A 22,909-nucleotide genomic window follows, 5' to 3' on the forward strand; every position below is an offset into this window, starting at 1 on the left:
CATGGACCATAGCACGCCAGGCACTCCTGTCTTGCACTGCCTCCCGCAGTTTGGTCAAACTCATGTTCGTAGCTTCGAGAACACTGTCCAACCATCTTGTCCTCTGTCGTCCCCTTCTCCTAGTGCCCTCAATCTTTCCCAACATCAGGGTCTTTTCCAAGGATTCTTCTCTTCTCATGAGGTGGCCAAAGTATTGGAGCCTCAGCTTCACGATCTGTCCTTCCAGGGAGCACTCAGGGCTGATTTCCTTAAGAATGGATAGGTTTGAACTTATTGCAGTCCATGGGAGAGTTTTGACTAAACGTGATCCACCTGGAGAAGGAACTGGCAAGCCACTCCAGTATCCCTGCCAAGAAAACTCCATGGTATAAGACTATATTTCCCCCCAATTTTTAAAGTTTAAAATTGGGGGTTCATCTTGTACATGGAATGTTTAAAATATTTATTTCTTAATTTTGGGCTCAAAAAATAGGGGTCGTCTTATACATGGGGGCATCTTATAGATGGGAAAATATGGTAATTTCAGTCCATCAAAAGCCTAGGGGAAAGTCAAGTCGTTGGTGCTGAAAAGATATTGGTGAAGGTGTCAGGCAGATCTCAAGGGGGGGGGGAGAGTTCTACAGATGGTGAGCCACAAATAAAAATAAAAAAATTCCTTCAGTAGCACCTTAAAGACCAACTAAGTTTTTATTTTGGTATGAGCTTTCGTGTGCATGCACACTTCTTCAGATACAGTGAAATGGAAGTTTCCAGGCACTTATGTAGAGAAGGGGTGGGGAGGGGTGGGGATGGGGAGGGGGGATCACTCAGAAGGGTGGTGGAAATGGGTGATTGACTGACTGATAGCTGTTGATGACCGCAAACGACTGCAAATGGTTTTGCATGAAAAAGCAAGGGTTGAGATGGCTGAAGATCGCTTATCATGTATAATGAGATAAGAACCCGATATCTCTGTTCAAACCAGGTCCCTCCATGGTTTTGAGCTTGGTGATAAGTTGCAATTCAGCAACTTCTCTTTCCAGTCTATTTCTGAAATTCTTTTGTAGTAAGACAGCTACTTTGAGATCTTGTATAGAATGTCCTGGGAGATTGAAGTGTTCTCCTACTGGTTTTTCTGTCTTCTGGTTCCTGATGTCAGATTTATGTCCATTTATCCTTTGGCGTAGGGTTTGGCCTGTTTGTCCAATATAGAGAGCTGAAGGGCACTGTTGGCATTTGATGGCATACACAATGTTAGAGGATGAGCAATTAAATAGTCCTGAGATGGTATGTTGGATGTTGTTGGGGCCAGTGATGGTGTTGTCCGGGTGTATGTGGCAGCAAAGTTGGCATCTGGGTTTATTGCAGGCTCTGGTACCAGTGTCCATGTTAAGTCTGGTGGTTGTATTATTGTGGGTGAGGAGTTGTTTAAGATTGGGTGGCTGTCTGTAGGCAATGAAAGGTCTTCCTCCCAGAGCTTGAGAAAGGGAGCGGTCATTGTCCAGGAGAGGCTGTAGATCTCTGATGATGCGTTGTACTGTTTTAGCTTGGGAGCTGTATGTGATGACTAGTGGTGTTCTGTTATTTTCTTTTTTGGGTCTGTCTTGCAGCAGGTTCTCTCTAGGTATCTGTCTGGCTCTGTTGATCTGTTGTTTAACTTCATCAGGTGGATATTTTAGTTCTAAAAAGGTTTGCTGAACACCACTAGTCATCACATACAGCTCCCAAGCTAAAACAGTACAACGCATCATCAGAGATCTACAGCCTCTCCTGGACAATGACCGCTCCCTTTCTCAAGCTCTGGGAGGAAGACCTTTCATTGCCTACAGACAGCCACCCAATCTTAAACAACTCCTCACCCACAATAATACAACCACCAGACTTAACATGGACACTGGTACCAGAGCCTGCAATAAACCCAGATGCCAACTTTGCTGCCACATACACCCGGACAACACCATCACTGGCCCCAACAACATCCAACATACCATCTCAGGACTATTTAATTGCTCATCCTCTAACATTGTGTATGCCATCAAATGCCAACAGTGCCCTTCAGCTCTCTATATTGGACAAACAGGCCAAACCCTACGCCAAAGGATAAATGGACATAAATCTGACATCAGGAACCAGAAGACAGAAAAACCAGTAGGAGAACACTTCAATCTCCCAGGACATTCTATACAAGATCTCAAAGTAGCTGTCTTACTACAAAAGAATTTCAGAAATAGACTGGAAAGAGAAGTTGCTGAATTGCAACTTATCACCAAGCTCAAAACCATGGAGGGACCTGGTTTGAACAGAGATATCGGGTTCTTATCTCATTATACATGATAAGCGATCTTCAGCCATCTCAACCCTTGCTTTTTCATGCAAAACCATTTGCAGTCGTTTGCGGTCATCAACAGCTATCAGTCAGTCAATCACCCATTTCCACCACCCTTCTGAGTGATCCCCCCTCCCCATCCCCACCCCTCCCCACCCCTTCTCTACATAAGTGCCTGGAAACTTCCATTTCACTGTATCTGAAGAAGTGTGCATGCACACGAAAGCTCATACCAAAATAAAAACTTAGTTGGTCTTTAAGGTGCTACTGAAGGAATTTTTTTATTTTACTTCGATCCAGACCAACACGGCTACCTACCTGTAACCACAAATAAAAAGACAGTCTCCCTTGTCATCACATGTGAGCCTTCTTCAGAGAGCAGACCTGGAGAAGGACCTCAGAAGATTGGAGGGACCAGGTAGGTTCATTTTGGGAGAGGTGTTCCAGAAGATACAGTGGTACCTCGGGTTACAAACGCATCGGGTGACAAACGCTTCAGGTTACAGACTCTGCTAACCCAGAAGTAGTACCTTGGGTTAAGAACTTTACTTCAGGAGAACAGAAATTGCACAGCGGCAGCATGGTGGCAGTAGGAGGCCCCATTAGCTAAAGTGGTATCTCAGGTTAAGAACAGTTTCAGGTTAAGAATGGACCTCCAGAACGAATTAAGTTCTTAGCCAGAGGTATTGGGGTCCTGAGCCTTAAAGGCTAAAACTCAGATAGGGTTGCCACACCTCCAGAATTTCCTGGACATAGCAGGCAATTGGGTGTCGAAAACAGTGCCTGGGTGGAAATCGCTGAATGTCATGGGAAATCCGTACATATTGCAACCCATGTTGGTTGTGTCGTTTTTGTAGATTTCCCTTAAAATAGCTCGAAAACTTCAAAAAATCTTTGAGATTTTGCAAAACAACAACAACCCACTAAACAAGGTTTCTGTTGGGATTTTCACTTTTTGAAACATGGCAATCCTAGCAGAAGCATTCAGGGAATCTGAGTGGTGTAACCAGTGCTCCCCCCCCCTAAAAATGTTTAGGGATACTCTCATTTTCCTATTCATATTGAAATACTACCCCTCAATGAGGCCAAACTTAGACTCACAAAATGTTTATGGGTATGTGTACCCCTGCATCCCCCCAGAAAGAAAGGACTGGGTGTAACACTCAATCTCTTTTCACAGGCAACTCTGAAACTGTACCTCTATGAGAGAAATAGGGATGTGATAGCAACTCTCAGCACAGTAAACTGCAGCTCCCAGAATTCTCTGGGGGAAGCCATGACTGTTTAAAGAGCTTCAACAATGCTTTAAATGTTGTGAATGTGGCCTAACTCTCTGGCCTCTCCCCTTTTCTCTTCCTTTTCCTCTTCCTCCCCCAACCCCGTCCCCTTCTGCATGCTTCTTTGCTGCCCACAGCTCCAACTGAAGCAGCGGCATATATAACCGCTGGGATTGCATTGGAAGATCAGAGCCCAAGCACTGGCACTTCCAAGCCATGCCCAGCCTGGCTTTGTTTCTATCTGCCCGGGCCAGTTACTCTGGGGAGCTGCCTAGGTAAAGGTAAAGGACCCCTGACAGTTAAGTCCAGTCACAGTCACAACTCTGGGGTTGCAGCACTCATCTCACTTTACAGGCCAAGGGAGCTTGTGTTTTTCCAAGTACAGCTTTTCCAGGTCATGTGGCCAGCATGACTAATCCGCTTCTTGTGCAATGGAACACCATATACCTTCTTGCCGGAGCGGTACCTATTTATCTGCCTGCTAGCCCCTGTTAAATGTGCAGAAACACAGGTCCATTGCATGTGCTTGTTTGCCTGTCGCTGTGCTGAGGCATTGCATTGCCATATGTATAGAAAAGCCCACACAGTCTTAGTGTGAAAAGATGCTAGCCTGGGAAATGGGGACAAGCTAACAGGAGATGGTTCAATTTGGAAAGGATGTTAAAATAGCACAGTTATGCAAGTGGTGGTGATGAGTATCACAGCAAGAGTGCCTAACAGTATACAAGAGGACAGGTCCCAGCCCTGAAGAGCTTCCAATCTGAAATTCCACACAGGAAACACTACAGGAAAGGGAGGGAAATGGAAGCAAGGGGAGACAGGGTGGCAAAGGGAGTACTTCTTCACATAGTTGCATAGCTATTCTAACAGGAGGCAATGATGACCGCCAACCTTCATGCCTTCAAAAAAGGACTAGGCAATGTTAGGACCAGGCAGTGTGGGGAGATGGGTGCTGCACTCAAATCTGCTTGCAGACTTCTCAGAGGCAGACTTGTGAAGGTGTTATTGTGACTGCAGTTCTCACCTAGGGCACTATCCAGGACCCTCTGCCAGCTTCACTCATGAACAGCTTGCCAAGTCTGCTGGGCATGGGTGAGAGGGGGAAGGGCTGTACTTTAGAGATAGCACACATACTTTGCATGCCAAAAACCCCAGGTTCATTTTGTGGCATCATCAGTTAAAACAATCTCAGTTAGCATGGTTGGGTAGGCCTTCTTTACCTGAGACTCTGGAGAATTGTTGTCTGCCAGTCACTGTACACAACTGTGGCCTTCGATGGACCAGTGGCCCAACTCAGTGTTCGGCTGCTTAGTCTTTTCTCCAGCACAGATGTACAGCTAATCACAAATGTTGGTGAGAGATTCTTTCTGACACATCTATCAACTTATCCCTTGCCCTGGAGGGGAAGTAATTCCACCTCTGGACCCCATTATGCTGTCAAGAATTGTATGCTGAGCTTCAGGGAAGTGCAGCAAGAGTTTTTGTGTGTGTACTGCGGAGAATTCACTTATGCTAAATTCATTTACTGAGATAATGAAACTAGACTCTGTGCCCAATTTTGCTACCAAGGAAAGCCAGCACAATGACCAATGTGGATAATCTATTCTATATAGCAGCCCACATTCCCTTTACCGGCATCATAATAGAAGCAGCGGATTTGCAGAATGTAGGGGTGGGATATTGTATGGCTTCTTGAAAACCAAGGTGAGAGAGGAGACGGGAGAATACAGGTATTCTGTATTTCATAATGCAGTTCAAAGAGGATTGGCAACACACACACATTCCCTGAATTTGAGCCCAGGATGAGGTGTAAAATTCAGCTTCTGAGCTGTGTTCATATCAAGTAAAAATGCATAAGCCCATTGCAGCTCTTCTCAAAATAAATATATCTCAAACAACAAAGAACGGATAATCACAGCAATTGTGTGTGTGGGCTGTTTGCTACCTTGTCACTTTGCGTGTAAGTAACTATCCCAGCAGAGGGTAAATAGTAATTTTGGGTTTCTTACTTAGCCATGATTAGGAAGTATTCTATTCTCTCTCTCTTTTTTGTTTTAAAAAGGGATGCTAAGAGTATGCACATGCAGAAGCATCAGAGCTCTTGCTCTGTGGCATACAAAACACCCCCAAACCAATCTATGCTAAAGGATGGATGAGAGAACCTGGTAGCATATATGATAGGCATACTGCATTTCTCTAACTATCAACTGGCAATTCATGAAACCGTGGGCATAATGCACCAAGATGTTATCCTGTGTACACCACTGAAATGAACAAGAGCAACATGTTTCTTGGTGAGATCACATAATTTATCACAGCAACAGAGTGTTGCATTGCTTGTAGGTATTGTCCTCCTTCAGAGGTGTGGCATGATAGACACAAGATCACAAGAAAAGCCTGCTGGATCAGACCAAAAGCCTCTAATCCAGCATTCTGTTCTCACAGTGGCCGACCAGATCCCTGTGGGGAACTTTGAAGCAGGAACAGAACACAAGAGCAAGCCCCATGGTCTCCAGAGACTAGAATTCAGAAGCATTGCTGCTCAGCCATTGCACATGCTTGGCTTTATAGCTGTTGGTGCTGTCATAGCTAGATGAATGGGGAGACATAGGCTCAAATCCCTGCACAGCGCATTGGGTGGCATTGGGCCATTAAGTCTATTTCAGCCTAACCTGCCTTAGAGGACTATTGTGGAGATAAAGAAATAAGAAAACCCTACAATTACTACCCTTAACTTATTGGAGAATGTTCATTGGAAGGTGTCCATATACAAATGCACATGCTTTATTAATCAAGTTGTTATTGTTATATTTATATCTCCCCTTTCCTTCAAAGAGCTCAAGATGGCATACAGGGTTCTCCTCCTCTGCATTTTACCATCACAACAACCCTGAGAGGCAGGCTAAGCAGTGACCCACATTGCGTCTGCTATGGCTGTGATTTTTGTCCTAATCCACTGTGATGTCTTTGATGTCCATCAAGGGAAGGTGATGGCTCAAGCAAGATGGAGAGCAACAGACTTGGAGATAAGGCAAAGGTAAAGGTAAAGGGACCCCTGACCATTAGGTCCAGTTGTGGACAACTCTAGGGTTGAGGCGCTCATCTCGCTTTACTGGCTGAGGGAGCCGGCGTACAGCTTCTGGGTCATGTGGCTAGCATGACAAAGCCACTTCTGGCAAACCAGAGCAGAGCATGGAAACGCCGTTTACCTTCCTGCTGGAGCGGTACCTATTTATCTACTTGCACTTTGGCGTGCTTTCGAACTGCTGGGTGGGCAGGAGCTGGGACCGAGCAATGGGAGCTCACCCCGTTGCTGGGATTCGAACCGCCATCCTTCTGATCAGCAAGCCCTAGGCTCTGTGGTTTAGACCACAGCGCCGCCTGCGTAAGACAAGGCAAAGTCAGGACCTTGGACAGGGATCAAGGGGCTGGTTCAGTACCATGGCCAGCAGTCCTACAACTCAGGCAGAAAAAGCAAGTAGGCTTAGCAGTGTATTGGAGCCATTGTTAGAGCTTAATCATCTGTGCTAGGATAGAGAGAAAACTGCTTGTCATTGGCTCTTGATTCACCTCCTTCTTGTGACCTCTGCCTCCTTCCCTACTAGTTCAAATGGGCACCAGCCACTACCACTAGCCAGGGTCTTGTTCCACAGCCACTGGCTTCCTCTAGGCAACACAGTTTTCAAGATGTAGGGACATTTTTGGAGGAATTTCCTGGGGGTGTGTGTGTCTTTCCTGATCCTTTGAGAAGTATGAAACCAAGTCATTGAGTCTGGGGACAGATGTATCTTCTCTGCTTTTGGAGAATGAGATGCAGACTCTGGTGTTGGCATGGGAACACTTGGGAAATACTGAGGAGCAAATACTGTTATAGGAAGTCTCTGCACCTGTTCCAGGGCCACGGCCATTTCTTCAGATTCTTCCATTGCAACGTTTTCATTTATAAATAAGATGTACATTTAGCCTAGTGGGTCATCAACCCTTTTCGTTCTTGCTTTGCATTCCAGCTGGGCTGTGATCAGTTATTCTGTATTTATTGCATCTGCTCTACTGAGACAGCAGAGGACTTGAGGGGGTGAGTGTCAGAATCACCACCTCTCACTACCACCACTCAATTAATTGTGCAACATGTTGTGGAGTGCGGAAACACCCAGTAGCCGTGTCCTCCTGCCAGGTTAAACATCAGCTATGCTTCCTGCCATCTGCAGGAAGCAGCCCAATGTACATGCATCAAACTCCTCCAGGAGATAGTGAATCCTGGACCAATCATGATACCTCCTACTGGAGCTCTGTGCACATGCATGTACAGCTCCTTCCTATGTGTGTTGAATGCACAACTGAGTGGCATAGATGTGTGGCCACTGGGAGGTAGGGGGAGGCAAGGCAGAGGCATGTAAGCTCTTTGTGCATTCTTTGAATATTCAAGGGGTGTTTTTTTTTCCTGGAAGCAACCCACAGTCATCATACTCAACTCTTCAGCCAAAAAGGCTCCCAGGGTGACTCACATGTAATCAATTAAATCAAGACAGTCACTGACAGAAAAGCTTACAATGTAAAATACATGACACGAAAGGGGAAATGAACTGGGAGGGAAGAGGAGAAAATCAAACTTGGGTGTCAATTTTTAAAGTTTGATAGTAGCTATTTGTCATGAATGGCTGGGCTGGGAGGGGATGCCTGATACAGCTGACATGCCAGAGAAGCTGGTGGCATGAGCCCTGATTCCTATCACCCCTGCTCCTCTTGGATCTCTAAGTATTAGCAATAGCTGAAGCTGCCTGTCTGCTGAATTGTGTATGCACGTTCCGGCTCTGTTATCTAGAAGACTGAGCAAATCCCCATGTCTCAGAGCTGTTAAATGATTACAAGGATCTCAGGCACGACCTACCTGGGTAGCCCAAGGTAGCAAGGGTGAAACAAGAGCAGCTGCAATAGATATTGTAACGGGAAGCATTCGGGGGGGAGGGGAGAATGTGTGACATGAAAACATGTGCAACAGAGCTCCAAGTCCTTTTTTTCAAAAAGCAAAGCCATCACATAAGAGGATAGTGTGGGCCCCGGGGAGAAAGGGTGCCGAACTCTTCCCTCTTCCCCCAGCTCCAAATCATGCCCTCCACCCAACAGTGGTATTCAAAACATATCTTTGTGAGGTGATATAGAAATAAGTACCACAAAGTCTCACGGACAAGGGGAAATCAACTCAGAGTAAGCTTACTAGACATCCCCGTTTCCCGGGGACAGTCCCCGGATTTACAAATCAGCCCCCATACAAAATCCATTGAAATTGAAAAGTGTCCCCGGATTCATTGAAAATAATCTGGTAACCTTAACAGAGGGAGTGATTTGGGGTGGGGAAAGGAGAGGGTTCACTCCTCCTCCTCCTCCTCTGCCTCATTCTCTCTAAATAGCCTCTCTAAATAGAGTATGGTGTAGTGGTTAGGGTGTCGGACTGGGATCCCACACTGCCATGAAGCTTGTTAGGTGACCTTGGGCCAGTCCTTATCTGTGAGGGGAATGCCGACCATCAGGCAATTGCTCTTCCTTCCAGCCTTGCCCCACCCTCCAGTCTTTTGATGAACTGAGAGGAAGATTCCTGCATTTCGGGGGGTTGGACTAGATGACCCTTGTACCCTCTACAAATCTATGATTCTGAGTCATGGGGATGGGGAGAGAGTGAGTGCATGAATCCCAACAGTGCTTAGTTTGGTTTTGGTTGTTGGTTTGTTAATGTTAATATTGTTTTGTGGATTATGAGTGCTGTAACACTTTTTGAACCTTATAACAAGCCTTTTGTTGTGGCTGCACTGTTTAGCTTATTTCATTAGTTGTTTTGCTAGCAGATTTTTTAAAAATAGAAGGTGGTTGTTTTACTGATGATCTGTAATTGTTCTACTGATGATCTGCAATTGTCCTACTGATGATCTTGTAATCATTCTATATTATTTGTGTTGTGGCCGTGGTGCTCTCTTCTGTTATTGCCATTTACTGTTTCTAAACTGCTTTGTGACTTGTGTGAGTAAAAACCAGCATAGAAATATAATAAACAAAATGAATTATCTCTCAGCCTTACTTGTCTACTTACCTTCCAGGGTTTGTCCTGAGGATAAAATGAGAAGGGGGGGGAATCATGTGTGCCACCTTCAGCAAGTTGGAAGATGGAATATAAATAGAAGGAATGAATGAATGAAGAAAGAAAGAAAGAAAGAAATGCAATAAATACCCTCTCACACAAAGTTTTTTTTTTCTTTAGGCCACCCCCATATATTTAGGGCACTATGCATTTAAAGGCATTGCCCTTTCCCCAATTCCCAGAGTAGTTTAAAAAATCAAAACCTCTTCTCGGGGAACTCTGGCAAGTGTAGCTCCAGGAAGGGAATAGGGGCCTCCTAACATCTCTCAGCACCTGTATTGATTCACAGCTTCCAAGATTCTTTGGGGGAAGTCATGACTGTTAGAGTGGCAGAGGAATGTCTTAAACAGGGCAGTGTTTTGTGCATTAATGTGCAGCTTGTAGTTAGCCCCTGAGGTTTGCAGAGTTCCCTCCAAAGCTCACACCTGTGCAAATACCATTGTCAGGATGATAATTACAAGGGAGCACTCTCTTTTTATTCCAACGCCTGGAGTGCTAATAAGCAGCGTCACTGCAGAAGGTTCTCCAGCTATCAATTGGGAGGTCAGGAAATGCAATTTTGCCAGCAGCTGGGACACAGGGAGTGATTCTGCTGCACCGCAAGACTCTGACACTTTGTTTTACAGGAGCACGGCATCGCAGCTGCTGCATCTGTCCATCCTCTCTCCAATGCTTCCCCCCCACCAGCCGATTCCCAGACTGGCTGACGGAGATGGCACCTCTGTCATTAGCTAACAGCCTGAACCTATAGATTGGTTTTGAGCTGTTGCCTTGCAAGCATTGATTTGCACTGCAGAAATTGAGCGAGAAACCGTGAGTTTCTATTCCTGGCATGTAGGGCAGGGAGTGGGAAGGGAATTCCCTGCCAAACCCAGAGAGCGCTGCAGATGGACATGGCAGGGTGGCAGCTGTTGATTGACATAAAGACATGAGAAGAGGCCTTTTGGCTCAGACTGAGGGCCCATACCAGGGGCGGCCCTACAATGAGGCAGAGTGAGGCAGTTGCCTCAGGTGGCAGGTGCTGAGCTGCGGGGAGTGGACAGAGCTGCGAATGCCATGTGGTTTGTCTTGTGCCCCCTATGGTAGCCTGCTGCCCTCACTTGCAGTTGAAGATATTGTTCCTTCTCCAGTTTCAAGTCCAATTGGCTTCTGTATGTGCCTTGGAGGAGGGTGCCAAATTGTCCCTCACCTCATGTCACAAAAAGTTTGGGGGTGCCAGACCCCTCTAAATTCACGGATCCAGTAAATGTTAGAATTTATTCAAGGCTTGGTGCATGAAGCTGGGTGCCAGACGTCTAATCCCTGGATCCAGGCTAGCTAGCTTCCCAAGTGATGGGCCATCAAGAGAACAAAGAATCAAGGGGCACATGTGAAATGACAGGTGGGTAGAACTCTACTCCTTCAACAGATAAAGCCAGAGTTTAGAATAGAGTGGTTAGGGTGTGATGTGACCTAGAAGCAGAAGCTGAAGGCTGGAAAGGCAGAAAGGCAAAGCAATTGGGATGTTGTTGCTGTGAACCCCTCCATCATATACTCAGGTTGTATATATGTGTAAATAAACCATATATCATAAAGATACCACAGTCTCCCCTGTGCCTTATTTCCATTAGGAAACACGAACCCGAGGGTAAACACTTGGAAACCCTTGAATCTTGTACTGCTCAGAGATTGGGGTGGCATGCCATAAGATATAGCCTCCATGATTTTATTGTTATTGCTGCAGTAGCAGCCACACGCTATGTTGACCTTTTCATGAGGCTCTTCGCATGCATAACCCAACAATTTCTTTCAGGCACTGTGAGCTCAGACCCCATCATAATATAGGCTTTATGGTATTGCCAGTTTAATTTTCAATCTCTTTCCTAATATTCTGTAGCATATATTTCGCTTTTGCACAGCCTCTGCACACACACTGGCTTAACATTGAGCTACTCACCATGACCCTAAGGTCTCCTTCACCATCAGACCCCACCAGTTCAGACCCCATTGGTGTATATATGAAATTAGGATTTCCTTTTGTCCTCAATGTGGTTACATTGAACTGCATCTGCTATTGTAATGCCCATTTACCAAGTTTGGAGAGGTGCTTTTGGTGCTTTTCACTATTCCTTTTTTCTTCCTTTTAATGATCAAACACTGCAACAAACCTGTATGCTTACTTTCATTTGGGAGGGAGCACTGAACAGTTTGGCCAAAGGCATTAGGCTAAAGGTGGCTTTTCAGAGAAGTGAGAGGTCTTACCAGGTAAGAGTTCTGTGAAGAACCAACCTTGCTTGCCCCTGATCACCTACAGTGAAGGCAAATGGTGGGGTGGCCATTAATAGGATTTTCATCCATCCATTCATTCACTTCTCACTTGCCAACCATGCTCAGCTAAGCCCTTGGGTGTGAGTGTAGCTTAAGAACAACTATTTAAAAGAAAACATCCAAATGGTTTATAAAAAAATCATCTGAAAGCACATCAACAACAAGAATATGCAAAACACCCAAACAAGCAGCTAAAGTAGCATTAAAATAGTTCAGTATACAGAAATTTCTGCTGTCATTGATTGGTTGGATGCAGAGCAATGGTGGGAGGAATCAGCTGGGGAACCACCAAGGGAAGAAGGCTCAGAGCCCGAGGAGTGGTGGTGGAAACACAATGAGTGGTCAGAGGGAGAAGACTGGGAAGAGGAGGTGTCGGAAGCTGAAGAGGTAACAGGGCTTGGTGAGCAGAGAGAGTCTGTGGCAGAGAGAAGACCAGAACCAGAGGCAGAAGCTGAAGCAGGAGAGGAGGAAGGCCCAGAGGCAGAGATGAGTTTGGCTGGTGAAGAGTTACGGGTGTCTTTCACGCCTGCTCCACTTCCTGCTTGTCTCTCAGAACCAAAAGAGGCATGAAAAGGATGGAGGAGAGGTTATCTTCACGCAGGTGCAGTCTCTGATTGCTTAGGAAAAGCCCTGGCAAGGAGGAGACATAGACGGCTGTGAGGAGGTGTTGTGGATTACAAAAACAGCAAAACGGCGTAGCCGGTAATATTATGGGAGAATATTGAGATAAATTTTATGGCCGTCGTACAGAGCAATTTGTATGCAGGGAAAGATAAAACCAGCTGCTGTCCATCACCCTACGGGCAAGCGGGGTTTAGAAGGAAGATGAGGGCCAAAAGTACTTTTACATTGCCATCTGCAAGAATATTGCTATCTGGAAAATTAGAACTCCATTAGTTTTAGTCAACTGGATCTAACAGAGGGAAATAATCAGAAAATGTGTCCCAGAACTGTAATGCCTTTCCCCTGCACTTTCATGTACCTTCCTGAAAATCCAAATATCATAATTAACCAGATATAATCCTTACCTAAAGCTATTTCTCAGGTTGCCACCTCTCTCCTTGACTAAGGATCCTGTGTCTTGCAATGGCCACATAATGGTGGAGAATGCTGCTCCCACCTTGAGTGGGGGTGAATTTGCCACACCCCAGATCCATGGGGAAAAGACCCAAAATGGTTTTGGGTCTCAGCAACTAATTTTCATGGAGTAAGACCACCGGGAACGAGCTGCTCTGCACGTTAGGCCTGACACGCAACCAAGTCTGTGGAGACCATGTGTTTCCTAATAAAGAGTTAACTTCAACTTTGAACTGTGTGATTATGCACCTGCACACTCCTGTGACATTTCTTGGTAGCTGAGAAGCAATTACCCAGGCAAGACCATTAAGAGCATATCCTCTGAGAAAAGAAAAGGGGAAGGGGAATCTAAACATATTTTTGTACAGGGAAGCTGGGGTTGCCTCTTCATTCTTCTGCTGTTGCTTTGGAACAGTGAGGGCAAGTGATGGAAAGAGAAGGGAAACAAAAGCAGCTATTGGTAACTGAAGGAAGGAATGTCTCCATTCTTTCTGCAACTGCAGTAGATCACAACTCTGCCTGCTTTTCTTCCTGTGTTTGCTTCTGCCAGAGCTAGCTGCCTCTTCTCCCCCTTTTGATTCTATTTATGAAAGTGCTCACTTCTGCAGAGGTAAACCCCTTGATGTAGCAAATGTCACTGGAGTGGAAATAAAATGATTTGTTGTCCTCCTGCCTGAACCACCTTTTCAAGCACAGGCCAGAACACCTGGAGAAGATTTGTCTATACCCCCCCCCATCATAGATTCTCTGATCTGAAAGAAAATACCTCACAAGCACAGGGTAGGAATTGGAAGAGACGGCTGGGCTTTCATAAGAAAACCAATTTGAGCTTCCTTCTGCTCCCCTGAACTCAATGCATCTTCAAACTCTACTGAACTCTTCAGCAGTCCTTGATGTCTCTCTGCTAGACCTGAAGATTTATCATGCGATGTGCTATTGCAATTCAAATGGGTCCAACTGTTCATCACTCTTTTTTTTGCATTCCACTCATCTGCACTTCAAATAATCTTTTTGAGAAATGTAGCTTCTGATTTTTCAAGTTCCTAGCCCATAGGGTTTTAACTAAGCACACCAACTCGCCATACAATTGCAGCTGTGCTACAAAACAAACAAACAAACAAAAACACATCTTGAGGTTTCCCCTCAAGCAACTCCTTCCCCCCACCCCTATCTCATTATGGCTGAATATTATTACATGCTACCCCAATCTCTGCCAAGCAGTTGCAAAGTTGCAAGATTCCAGGTATGGAAGGAACTCACTCAGGGTCTGTTGTGAATTCAGGGCAGAGGCTGTAGTGTGTGTGTGTGTGTGTGTGTGTGTGTGTGTGTGTGTGTGTGTGTAGCATTATTATTTTATTTATGATTTTCAGTTATAGACATTTCAATAATTTTACAATCATCTTAACATTTCAAAACTTGACTTCCTTTCCCCTTTTTCTGCGGTTCCTTAAATTTATTCTTTATAGTTCCTGCATATTCCAGATTAACTAAATTTACTCATTTATTCATCTACTTTAAATATACACTCTTATAAAACTGCAAGCTATTATGACAATCCTGCCAATGTTCTTATCTGTTTATGGTTTGTTTGTAAATATTCAATAAATCATTTCCATTCTTTTATAAAAAGTTTGTTATCTTGGATTTCTTATTTCTCCAGTAATTTTCGCCATTTCTGCATATTCCACAAGTTTTTGTATCCATTCTTCTTTCGCTATGTAGTCTGTTGTACACCTATATGCACCTAAAGTCTTCCATGGAGATGGTGCAGAACATTATACAGTACTCCAAGAATGTCCCTCAAGACCCTCTCATAGCTTCAGCCAGTTTGAGTCCAGATCATCCAGCCATGCCCCCAACCTCTGGGTTGCAGCCTCTCCAGTCAGCAGCCAAGATGATTCTGCCCTTTGTTCTCCATTCTTGCTCCCAGCAACTCCTGCTTCAAGCAGCTCCTCCCCACCTACCTGCTATCCCACCTAGTTTTTAAGAGACATTTTTCGTGTGAACACAGCTTGACCCCTCCCTGTCACCTTGGCAACCCCTGTCTAGCCAGGAGAGGATTCATCTTTCATATGAACCACCTCTTGCCATTTTAACAAATCTATCCTATGTGAGACCCTGGTTTGGAAAAGAAGTCTAGACTGTATTCTTCCACTGGCCTTGAATCTTCCCTTCAATACTCCAAATATCAGCTAGAGCCTAACATTCATTAATTTCTTGGGTTCAGCATTTGGAATATTATGAAATTTGAAAGTGTTCTTAGACTTCTGTCTACTGTCAAGCTCCTTCCCAGTAAAGTCATGAAAAAAAGACATATTTACCTCTTTCCCTGAAAAACCTGGGGCATTGTCTATTTCAATAGGGGAAGGAATGTTGGACTTTGGGGATTCTGGTCTAGCTTCTGATTGGGTGACAATAGATTTGAAAGATTTGTGGCTTGGGACCCTTGTACCTACGGAACCGCCTCTCCTGGTATGCCCCGCGGAGGACCTTAAGGTCCACAAACAACAATACTCTGGAGATCCCGAGCCATAAGGGGGCTAGATTGGCCTCTACTAGGGCCAGGGCCTTTTCAGCATTGGCCCCAACTTGGTGGAACGCTCTTTCACAGGAGACCAGGGCCCGCAGGGCTTGCAAGACAGAGCTGTTCCGCCTGGCCATTGGGTTGGACTTAGTCTGACCCCTGTGTTTTCCTCCCTCATGGCTTGGATTCATGGACTACTTAAAATCAGGCTGCATTTTAAATTTTAATACTGTATTTTAATCTGCATTTTATTTAATTGCTTTTTATGTTTTATTGTAATTTTATTGGTGTGAGCCGCCCTGAGCCCGGTTTTGACTGGGGAGGGTGGGGTATAAATAAAAATGTATTATTATTATTAAGTGGCAAGCAGGACAGGATGCCTGGAAATGGGACATTGATAGACCTTCCCCACTTCCACATTCTTTACCAACACTCAGGAGTGGGTGGAGGTTTCAGAAATGTCACCCAGCTTGCAGAATGCAAGTGATATTGATTTATACGGCTAAAGATAGAATCATATTGTTTGGGGCAATGAATTGTTGAGGCAAGTATTAAAAGCAAATAACGCCCACCCTGAAATATTCTGCTGGTTACAACCAAGAAAGTACATCTCTACTGAAGCATATGAACAAACCCATGCAGTGTTACTTTAGCTATAATTAGGAAACTGGGGATAGGTTGGCAGCAAGCATTAATAACCAGGCCTGTCAACTCCTCTTATTGAGAATATTGAGTCAGAGAAAGGGTGACATTGATTGAAAACTGTCAAAAGGTCTGTATCGACACAGGATACACATGAAGAATGGTGTGTTGAACAATGTTTTCAGAAGCCAAGATAGTAATTAGAGCTGATGGAAAAATGTCAAAGCCAGTTTAAAAAAAATAAAAATAAAAGAACATTCACTGTGTAAGAATCTTGGTCCATCTAGCTCAATACACAGAATGGTGAACCTGGACAGCATCATCTTGACACTGAATCATCTTGTGTTTTCTGTGTTCCTAAATGCTTAGTTTATATGCCTGTTGTCTTTGTCCATGGAGTTTCCTTGGCAGGGATACTGGAGTGGCTTGCCAGTCCCTGCTCCAAGTGGATCAGGTTTAGTGAAAACTCTCCACTATGACATCTTGGGTGGCCCTGCATAGCATAGGTCATAGCTTCTCTGAGTTATCCAAGCCCTTTCACCACGACAAGGCAGTGATCCATGAAGCTACCAACATGAGTCTGACCAAATTGGGGGAGGTAGTGGAAGACATGAGTGCCTGGCGTGCTCTGGTCCATGGGGTCACGAAGAGTCGGATACGACTAAACAACTAAACAACAAAAAATGCTTCGTTTTGGAGCATACATGCTGTTTAGCTGGCTGTAGGACTGCAGAAACAGCAATGGACCTTTGACCTTCTGCAACCCCAGACCACTACACCACTGACCCATATCCCTTCCCCATATTTGGTGAGGCGAGATTGTTTTCAGTAAACTGCTCCATCCAGTGTGCTACATTAAAAAAAACACCAAAAAAAAACAGCAGCATTAGAGAACATCTTTCACAGCTCTGGCTGGCTTTGAGATTCTTAGGAAGGCCTTTGCAAAACATGTTAACATGAAAACTGAGCAGGGAAGAAGGGTTCAAATAAAAGGCTGCCCTGCTTCTGAGCAAGAGAAGTTTGTGTGCAGAGATGTACCTGGAGGTTAGCAAAACTGGCTCCCACCAGGTGCACAGGCCACAGGATGTGTGCAAAAATATCGGACTATGGACTGTGATGTGTGGGGGGGGGGATGTGTCACACTGGCCTGCGAGTGCTCCAGTTGGAGAACAGCCTTTACCAAAGGTGTCATGGGTTTTGAAGACACTTGAACTCAGGACGCAAGGGAGAAATGTGCTAAGAGGAAGGCACGCTTGGCAAATCCACACCGTGATCAAATCCCACCTGGAAACCAATGTGGAAGGATGTGTGGATCCATAATTGGCCTCCACAGTCACTTACAGATTCATTGTTAAAACCATGTTTATGGAAGGCGATCTTACTCGGCTACGAGAGAAGAAGAAGAAGAAGAAGAAGAAGAAGAAGAAGAAGAAGAAGAAGAAGAAGAAGAAGAAGAAGAAGAAGAAGAAGAAGACAACCACCGATGAGATCAAATGTGGGATAAGCTTTCTGTCCTTGTATCATGGCACAAATCCTAGAATCCTAGAGTTGGGAGGGACCCCAAGGGTCACCCTGCAATGCAGGAATCTCAGCTAAAGCAAAGGAATGCATTCCCCTCCCCCCCACCCTTCCACTTCTCCTTGCCCTCACTCCAGATGCTTTGAGTACTTGGGTCATGTAAAACATTGTAATTTCTAATGGGCATTGGCAATAAAGTGATTATTTTTCTGGAGGGGGTGCCAATACAGTCTCTGTTTGTGTGCACCTGTGATAAGAGGACTGTGGTCCTCCCGAGGGACAGTGAGAACTCCCATATTTCAATCTCCTGAGTCCTGACCTTTTCCTCTTTCCAAGAGTGACATTGCTGAATAGACAACACCGCCTGCAATGTGCTGATGGCACTAAACTCGAAACGCTGCAAACAAAGGGAAGGACATAAAATTTTCAAAAGGCACAGATTCTTTCGGGGCTGGAGCGGTAAAAGCAAATACAACACTGCAACCAGCACATTCCAGAGTTGTCAGATCTCCAACAGCAACCGAAGGGGTCAGGGTTTTGCACACACACACACACACACCAGCACTCAAAGAGAGAGATTTGTGCCAATGAATGCAAAAGCACATCCCTCCTGACTTCAGCTCCAGTGGTCTGAGATAGGTATACATTCATGTTTTTATATACAGCTATTAAACGTTTATGTGCTCAGCTGAGTTACATTTTAAGGCAGTGGTTCTGGGAAGGGAAATCAATGCGATGAGTTGATTTTAGGCTGCTCTGCTCAGAACCTGCTCTCTCAGTTACTCAGGGCTTTTGATAACATTCTTGAATCACATTTTCCATGTTAACAACAAATTTGGACCCAACTGTGAGGGTGTACAGTTATTTTTACAGAAACTCCAGCAAAGTTAATATAATGAGCTGGAGACTTGCATAAGTTTGGCTTATGGGTTGAAGCTTGTCAGTTCATGCAGACCCCATACATGCTTAAAGATGACTTGATCAAATTTGCCCTTTTTGGAACAATATGAGAATTGAAACAGCAATCCTTCAACATGTGCACTTATCCAAATTTGATGATGTGGTTCTCCAAATAATATTTACAAAAATGCACATAACTGGGGATAGCTTGCAAAAATGTAAAAAAAAAGGTGAGTACAATCTTCATACAAAGATGTGTTTATTAGAAGAAATTGAAATGAAAACACCGAAGAATTTTCATGAGGATGTGAAAACAAATCAATCATGAATTGCTGCAGAAATGCGGAGAACTGAATTTAAGATTGGCAAAATGTGAAAATGGTAGGCCCCCTTGATAGTTTTAAAGGTTTTTATTTTATTCATTTGGATCTTCTGAAGAGAAGCAACAATTTCCTTACCCACTGCAGTTACTCATTCACTCAACAGTGATACAAAGAATCTGCTCCCACCAACCACTGCTGATCAGTGTCTTAGTTTTACCTGCATACAATCAATATTTTATACAATCAATTTATTTTTACACAATTTACTCAGGTAAATGCGATTGTAGCAAGTGTGTTCCCACCAGTTCTTGCTGAGGTGAAGGGTCATTTTCCATATATTTAAGCATCAATTGATTTTTTAAAAACAAATCCTGTTGCCATTTAACTCCAACCTCCACAATTTTGTCCTCTTTACATCCTTGTGTATGTGTGTGTTTGTGTAACAACCTGGGATTTCATTCCATGCATCTGATGAAGTGACTGTCGTCTGCAAATGTTTGAGCCATAATAAGGTTGCACAAAGCTCTTGGGTTGTTTTTGAAAAGTATTAGTGGCATTTAAAAATGTATCCATGCCTGTCACATCCCATACCTATGAAATCCATTTTCTAACTGAATGAGCATAAGTTTTGCCCAATTCTGCTAATTATGGAGAAGTTTTTTTTTTTACAGATATTAATACATTCCATGTCAGTTCACCATGGGACTTGTTAACAATTCCTTTGACAGAACTGGATAACACCTCCTAAAGGCTTTGTAGGAATCACGCAGCCTGTCATTTATTTCATCATTAGCAGAATTTGCAGCTGGAAATATGGGTCAATCAAAGGCTGCACTTCACATTTCAGCAAGGTTGCTCTTTGCCATCCGGGCCCCTACCATTCTGAACCAGTTCTATAACTTTTATTTCAGTTAAGGCAGAGATGGGGAACCACCCAGGCCTCTGATGGACTTCACTGGCCTTGCCCAATGCCTGTCCTGGCTTTGAATGAGGCCTTGAACTGCAATGGCACTTTTGGTTTGGCAGGATGGAGAAGTGTATTGTATGGACCTGTAAAAACTGTGGAATCCAGATTGGTCGGTTGACAATTCATGCAGCTCCTCCCCAAGGTGAAATCATTTGAGTGACCAGGCACGGCAAATTTACCCCCATATAAGAAGGGGAATGGAATTCTTCCAAATTATGAGGAGGTAGCTATGATACATGAGTCAGATGTTACCAAGGCTTTAATGTACCTCTTTCTTCACTGCAAACATATTTTTACAGAGCTTTAAATAGAGAGGCAGAGCCGCCTCTTGTTATGTTTAGAATGCACTCAGTAACATTTGAGTACAGTGGTACCTCAATTTACGAACGACTCAACAACCGAATTTTTCTACTTACGAGTGGGGCAAATGGCCACACGCTTACAAATTTCTTGACATCCGAACGGAAACCGTGGCGGTTTTAGACAGGGTTTTTTCGACTTACGAATTTTAGATGGGGTTGCTTGGACTAATGAATTTTTCTGTTTTTTCCAATGCATTCCTATGGGAAATCGCGTTTCCAATGGCGCTTTTTGACTTACAGTTTTTGGACCTACGAAGGTGCCTTCGGAACGGATTAAATTCGTAAGTCGAGGCACCACTGTATGTTCCTGCACAGGAAATCAAAGTCTATTGTACTTTGCAGCAGCAGCAGCAACAACAACAACAACAACAAAATTCTCTCTGTCTGTTATATATATATATATATATATATATATATATATATATATATATATATATATATATATAATGTCAGCATGGGGAAAACACCCACCCACCCACGGATCGAGGGACGTGAAGCCTTTCCCCTTCCCCACCTTTGGATTTATTACTCAGTTGCCCTGCATACTCTCAGTCACTATCAATTCCCCACAGGATCTCTTACCCATTTAAAACCAAATTATTGCCTTCCTCAACGATATCCATTTTGCTAGCACCTTTTGCCTTTGCAAGCAAGATTGTCAGGATGCTAATTTGTTTGGTGACATGATAACGGCATCAGTCTTCTCCGCAGTGACTTGGTGGTGGGAAAATGAAACAACATTAGGTGCATTTTTAAAAAATGCAGAAAGAGTGAAAATTAGACAAGGGGCAGAACAGGAGGAAGTGAAATCTAAATCACTGGGGCCCTTGAGAATTCACTGTTTTAAATAAGCAAAAAAAATTCACTGCAGCAGTGGCTTGCGGTTGTATGATTAGTAATATATATCCATGACAACAAGAGAGAGTTGCCCAGAGGAAGTCCAGACCATGAATCCTCTTGATAATATTCCTGATTTGTTTTAATTGCAATAGGATCCAAAGGGCTGGCTCATTCTTCACTTGTGAGTCGAAAGATAGTTGCCATAATTTTTTTGCTGTCTGACAACAGTGAGGGATGGTGAAGCCCTGCTAGACACAGAACAGTGGTGGTGGGACACAGGGGATCAGTCTCCCGAAGGGGTGAGCTGGGAAGTGCTAGAAGTAGGAGGTCTGAGAAGAAGGAAGCCATTCTAGGACAGGGCTGAATGCTGAGAGTGTGAGCAGACTGCTCTCTGTCAGAGGAGGAGGAAGCTGCTTCTACTGCTCAGCATCTGGACTAGCATCCCTCCTGGCTCTACCCTGACACCCAGAATGCGAAAAGTCCTGCACATTGCTGAGCAACAGCCTAGACAGGCCCAGAGGGGAAGCCCTCTCCCTTGCCTCAGTCTATAGCTACTTGGGAGGAGTCAAGACTAAGGAGGCTAGAGAGGGGAGGAGGGGGCCATATGCCAGTTCCAGCAACATCTTCAGCTAGGGGAGACTAGCCCAGATGGACTCTATTGTGTTTCTACTTTTGTGAATAAAATCGAATTGCATTTCGTGTCTCAAGTCCTTTTCCTGACCTGTGGATGACCTGCATTCTCCTGACAGCCCCTTGACAGGTATTCAGAAACGTTACCACCTCAGATCACTGAGGCAGAGCATAGCCATCATATCAGCAGCCACTCATAGCCTTATCTTCTAGTATTGCAGGCAGGAGTTCATTGCAGGCAGCAAGGCTCCTCACGGGGTCCTTGCCATGGGAGCATATTCACCAAGTGCTCTACCAGCTGCACTGGCTCCCGGTGGAGTATCGGGGCAGGTTTAAGGTGCTGGTTCTGACTTTTAAAGCCCTATGTGGTCTAGGACCCTTGTACTAACGGGACCACTTTTCCTGGTATGTCCCACAGAGGACCCCAAGGTCCATGAATAATAATAGCTTAAGGGTCCTGGGTTCTAAAGAAGCCAGATTATCCTCCACCAGGGCCAGGGCTTTTTCAGTGATGGCTCCGATCTGGTGGAATGCTCTGTCCCATGAGACTAGGGCCCTGCAGGACTTGATCTCCTTCCACAGGGCCTGTAATTCCTCCTGGCCTTCAATTTAGCCTGATCCCCCATTCCTTTTTCCCTTTCCTTTTTCTATGAAGAAACCCTTTTGGGACCCCACATTTAAACTCTTCCCTGGTCTCCTTGCTGGCCCTAGCATGACCAAACTTGGCCAGTTAGCCCTGGCAATTGCTTGACATTTACTAAACTGGGGTTTTCCTCCAAAAATGACCCTGAATTTTTTGAATTTTATTGACATGGATGCTATACTTATGCTGTATTTCAAGCTGTTTTTAAGTTGTTTTTTAAGTTGCTTTTAATTAATGTTCCATATTTGCTGTTGGCTGCCCTGAGCCCGGTTTTCAAATCAGGAAGGGCGGGGTATAAATAAATTATTATTATTATTATTATTATTATTATTATTATTATTATTATTATTTGATGTCTGTCATTCCAAAATCTACATAGAGATGCTGAGGATTGAACCTGGGACCGTCTGCACATAAAACTTTTGCTTCACCACTGAGCTACTGTCCTTTTTCGTGTCTCAGAG

The sequence above is a fragment of the Zootoca vivipara genome, chromosome Z1 (genome assembly GCF_965207765.1).
Source record: "Zootoca vivipara chromosome Z1, rZooViv2.hap1.1, whole genome shotgun sequence".
Classification (NCBI taxonomy): domain Eukaryota; kingdom Metazoa; phylum Chordata; class Lepidosauria; order Squamata; family Lacertidae; genus Zootoca; species Zootoca vivipara.